This window comes from Neomonachus schauinslandi, chromosome 16 (assembly GCF_002201575.2).
Source record: "Neomonachus schauinslandi chromosome 16, ASM220157v2, whole genome shotgun sequence".
NCBI lineage: Eukaryota > Metazoa > Chordata > Mammalia > Carnivora > Phocidae > Neomonachus > Neomonachus schauinslandi.
In genome coordinates, this window is record NC_058418.1 from 27955231 (window position 1) to 27961230 (window position 6000).

Here is a 6000-nt window from a genome sequence, read left to right on the forward strand (position 1 = left end):
GGGCTTCACCAACATCTAATGAAGTCTCATCTGACTTTGTTTCCAGTGTAGATTTTCCACAGGGAGGGGATATGCTAAGAAGCCCCCCCGCCCATGGGTGTCTAAGTTGCTCAGTAGTTACCTTTCTCACTATGAATTAATAAGCATCAGCCTGGCATTCATTCATCAGCCTGTGTGAGTTTGATCTATAGGAGTCCCTCCCTCGAAGGGGAAATCTATTTTTGATGTTCCTGGTTTTCCTCGGGTGACACTGACCCTCAAAAGGGATCCTTCTTTCTCAACTACAAGTGCAGTTACATTATTCTGTCCAGAGGAGTTTGTTTAAGAGGTTCTAAGATTTCTGGGTTTACACCAAGCCCATGTGTGACTGGTGAGAAGAAGAGACCCTCCAAGCCAATGCCAGGGCACTGTGAGTCCAGAAAACAGTTGGTGAGGGTTAAGATGAGACCAAAGAATTAACTCAGCAGTGATTCTTAGGAATATTGAGGGAGGGAGGAGAGGCCAGGATAAGATGGGGCTTTCTGATAAATAAGGCAGGTGGGAACTTGGAGTCATGGTAACCTGTTCCCCATTCAGGTTGCAGGACTTAGCCCCTCCATCTCACCATTGGGGGAGGGAGCAGCTGGTCACTCAGGCATTGGAGCCTGGCCACCTGCTCCGCTGCCCAGTGGTTTCAAGGGCACAGCAGTAATGGATTCTCCTGCTCCCTTGGTGATTTCCTTCATTTTGATTGACAGAGTCTTTCTTTAGTCATATTAATAGAGCGTTACCCAAAGGTCTGTGTTGGTCTGTTTTTCTGTTTGCTTTCTTTCAAAGTATTAGTCCTGCAAGGAACTCACAAAAAAAGTGGTCCATGAGCAAATTTACGTGTGGGGAAACGGAGCATACTCGTGTTTCCTCTTGCAATCCTATTAGTGTGCCGTAGGTTCTGAAAAGTCCTGCTTGGCTGAAACATTTTTACAATCATTTAAATTATTTCTAAAGCACTATCTCTAATCTATTTGATTGCAGAAATCTTTTGTTTTGTTTTTTCTAGCTAAACAGAGATGCTAGTTACAGAATTAGTGATCCACAAACCCACTTCAGGAAACATTTAGTCAGGAATTATATAGTCAAATCTTGCCCGAGAGGCATCCTGCTTCTCTAAGGTGATTTTCCTCCTCTATCATCATATTCAACTGTTTATTATTATTTCTTTAACTTGGCCTCCTAGAGAGTAACCCCCTTTCCTTATTTCCCAGGAGTTTCACAGGGTACCTCACGGCTGCCCCTCATGCCACCCAGACTACTGGGTTTTCCAATATGATCCTAAATTACTGCCCAAAATAAATATGTGTTGCCAAATGTCAGGCCCTTTAATGTGACGAAGGAAACCTTGTTCCTATATACTTCCTCCCAAATGCATTTTGCTAGAGGGCATTTAAAAAAACACATTAAATTTTATGATGACTTTAACAAACAAGTCAGTGATCATGATTTCAATATGAGCAGCAAGCAGTTAAGGAGAAAGGTCAGCGAAGCCGTGGCATATAGAGTTTCTGCTTGGGGACGGCTGACTCTCTCTCTGCAGCAAAGGTGAGTCAGCTGACTCTCTAATGCTATAGTTAAAACATAGATTCTAAATAGTCAGGCTAATGACTCCAAAATTAAAATAGTCCTGGCCCCTAGATGCAGCTAGTAATTAACTTTTAATTTTATACAGAAGCATGTCATGCTTTTGACCCTTGACTTTATTTAGTTCTCTCCTGGCATTTCAAAAGCATGATCTGCTAAATAAGGTTGTTAAAATCAGTATTACAGAGAGAAGCAATTGCGCAAATGTGCATATGGAAATTATAGCCAGAGGGGTGCTTCATAGAGAAGCTGCCTCCATGAACTTAAATTTGTGCTAATTGCTATTGCTATATTATTCAAAATTATAAATTAGACTATTAGCAAATGGAATTATGTAAGACCTATGGGAGCAAAACAATTATTGTAGAGCCATGGAATGTTACAGCTGAAACGGAATTTAGGGACTATCTATTAATACTGTTCTCTTACTTTACCATCAGGGAAACTGAGGCTGAGGGAAGGAGCCTGGATCCTCCAAGGCCAGACTATGAGAGGGAGTGGTTTAGTACACTGGAGGTGAGGACCTGAAGGTGGGCATTTTTATTGCTGTTATTTTCCAGTTTTCTAAAAAGCACTCTAGCGTTTAACTTTAATGTCTGTGCTCTTGAATGGTGGTGAGGGAATTGGAGATTGAAGGCAAGTGTTAAGAGTCTGTATATAGGACAGACTGAGACAGGAGTGCCCTCAGCAGCTCAGAATTTCTCTCTCGTTGAATCAATTTTTGTTTTATATGTGTATCAGTCAGCTCAGGCTGCTGTAACAAAACTCCACAGGCTGGTTGGCTTAACCAACAGAAATTTATTTTCACACAATTCTGGAGGATGGAAGTCCAAGATCAAGGTGCCATCAGGGTTGGTTTCCGGTGAGACCTCACTCCCTGGCTTGTAGAAGGTAGCCTCCTCACTGTGTCCTCGCATGGCCTTCCTTTATGAATGTGCACAGACAGGCAGAGGGAGGGAGGGATCTGGCGTCTCTTCTTACGAGGATGCCAGTCCTATCGGAGCAGGGCCCCACCTTTATGACGTCATCTAACCTAGATTACCTCTCTAAATTCCCTGTCTCCAAACACAGTGACATTGGCCATTAGGGCCTTCAACGTATGAATTTGGGGGGACATAGTTCAGTCCATAACAATACGTTGAACACTATTTTAAGGAGGGGCTCAGGAATGAGTGAAGAGGTTGGACATCAGGACCCTTGTGGTTGTAATCAATCTCTCCTATTGTCCCAAGCTCTGGCCCCAACTTGTATACCTCACTGTAGTGGGACACCCAAAATTTCAATTCCTGCCTTGGTATCTTTGATTTTCACTGGGCCCCAAAGGTCTAAGTTCCCCTGCTCTCACCAGGTATGCATCCGGCCCAATGAGAAAGGACCCTACCATGCTGATTGTTCTATCCATCAGACCAGCTGCACTCCACCTGGTCCTCAGCCTACGGGGTTTCATTTCCCTGCTAGCCTGTGAAATTACTCAAACAGGCTGATCATATCCTCCTGCAGGAACCAAGGGACACTTCAACCCCTTGTTACCACAAATCTTGTCTCCCATAGCCTCTGATGCTTCATTCTACTTCTCAGTACACGCCTGTGTGGCCCTCCATGGCATGTGATGTGTTCCTTCCCCAGGCTGTGAGTATATACAACTAACAAAATACTGTCAATCTCATCTGTCCGGCATTGAGTGTTGTGAGAGCAAGGGATCCCTCATTTACCGATGGTATGAATATGAGGTAATCAGAATATGTGCCTAAAAACACCAAAGCCCTTCAGTTAACAGGATCCTGTCTCTTTGGAATGCTCTAGTTGCTCTAGCCTGCCCCACCACGGTCCATCCCACCCCATTTCTTGTAAGGGGCTTTCCAACATTTTTCTCTTGATCATACAGTTTTCTACATGAGACTCTAGGTAAACACAGTTTTCTCCATCTCCTGACATTTTCAGTGATGTTTCATCTGCTCTTATTGATTGGCACTCTGGGAAGCTTCCTTTAATTGGCTCTGGGTGTGTGTGTGAGTTTGTGTCTTAAGAGAAAAGAAGCAGGATATCAAGAAAAAAAAAAGTGCATAGCAGCAGCTAGGCTGTTGTAATCCAGCAACTAATACACTGAGGATAAGAGATGCAGTCTGGTCTCTGGAAGGAAATTTTAAACCATGGATATAAAGTTAGCATTCTATAAGATCTGCTTTTTAAAAAAACTTAATTTTATACTTCTATCTCCAAAATTAATGTACTTTTTTTTTTAATCACATTATCTATTCCCGAATTGTCTACTCCTCTACAGGTAATCTCAATTTTAAAAAACAGGTTATATATTTTTTTAAGATTTTATTTATTTATTTGGGAGAGAGAGGGTGTGAGTGTGGGGAGGAGCAGAGGGGAAGGAGAGGGACAAGCAGACTTTGAGCTGAACACAGAGCCCTGTGCAGGGCTTGATCCTAGGACCCTGAGATCATGACCTGAGCTGAAACCAAGAGTCGATTGCCCAACCGACTGAGCCACCAAGTGTCCCTAAAAAACAGGTTTTATTTTAAAGTTTCACGCATAAGTTAATTTAGGAGTGGCCTTTGAAAACATTTGCCTCACATATCAGTGTTAGAAATTTGAAGTTCACACATGAGACCTCCTTAACCAAATTACTTCATAGCTGGAAAAGATTATCTGCCATGAACCATAGTAGAAAATAATACTTTTAGAATATTTTAAATCAAACATACCATTAAAACGATGTCACCCAAAATGTGGCTCTCTTATCTAGGGCTCAATTTTCCTTCTTGAAAAAAATGTGGATTGAGCAATGTCATAGATCTTTCTCAGCTTGACTAAATGTAAGATTATTGAATATAAAATACATTTTGTAAGATCTTAACTTCAAACTCAAGAAGACATAATGAACACGTTTATTTCTTCTTTCTCCCAATATTTCATAAAATGACAGTAAAATAATCAACCAAGAAAATATTATAACAAAGAGAATAGAAAGAAGGCCATCAGTAGCTGAGAGATTTTAACACAGAAAACATGAGAGAAAGAGACAAAGTGGAGATAGTATTTCAATCAAAGGAAACTAGGGGGGAGAAAATCATCAAAAAATTATATAGAGCTAAAGACAGAGACAAATCCTCAACAAAGGCCCAGCCAGTGAAAAAAGACTCACACTCACAAACATCGTTGTGAAATTTTAGATCAATAGGGGTACTAAAATAAAAGATCCTAAAAATAAAATAAAAATCCTAAAAGCTTCTGTATATATAGAAAAAAAAATACTAGATTACCCACAAAGAATCCAAGTTTGATGGCATCTAACGTTTTGTAACTGACTGCAGATATGAGAGGACAATGGAGCAATATATTCAAAGTTCAGAGAAAATTTTATATCTAGCCGAACAATCATTTCAATGAAGTGATAAAATAATAATATTTTTATTTTATTAATTTTTTTTAAAGATTTTATTTATTTATTTGAGAGAGAGAGAGAGACAGCAAGAGAGGGAACACAAGCAGGGGGGAGAGGGAGAAGCAGGCTTCCCGCGGAGCAGGGAGCCCGATGCGGGGCTCGATCCCAGGACCCTGGGACCAGGGCCTGAGCCGAAGGCAGACGCTTAACGACTGAGCCACCCAGGCACCCCTAGCCATAGCCAAATCTTGAAAGATTAACCATGACTAACAAAATATCCTAATAGTATAACTCAGAGATTTGAGAGCAATTGTCCAAAGTTGCTGGCAAAAGGGATACAGATTTAAGTATATTATTTGATATTGCAGACTTGCAAATTCAGGGTAAAAAAAGAGGCTAAGAGGTGCTGCACATGAGCTAAATTTGCATTTCTATGGCGAAGACTCAGTTGGTGGATAATACCCAGAGTTGACTCACCAAGAAAGAGTGCTTATAGCATAGTCTTCCGTTGTAGAGGTGAAAAGAGTACTAATACAGAAATATTAAAAGTTGCTCTTTGGGGGCGCCTGGGTGGCTCAGTTGGTTGCGCGTCTGCCTTCGGCTCGGGTCATGATCCTGGGGATCGAGCCCTGCATCGGGCTTCCTGCTCGGCGGCGTGCCTGCTTCTCCCCCTCCCTCTGCTTCTCCCCCTGCTCATATTCTCCCTCCCTATCTCTGTGTCTCGAATGAATAAATAAAAAACCTTTAAAAAAAAAAAAAAGTTGCTCTTTGAGAAGTGGAATGGTGGGTGAAATGGGGGAGGGGTAGAGGACTATTTTTTTTTTTTTAAAGATTTTATTTATTTATCTGACAGAGAGAGATACAGCGAGAGCAGGAACACAAGCAGGGGGAGTGGGAGAGGGAGAAGCAGACTCCTCACTGAGCAGGGAGCCCGATGCGGGGCTCGATCCCAGGACCCTGGGATCATGACCTGAGCCGAAGGCAGACGCTTA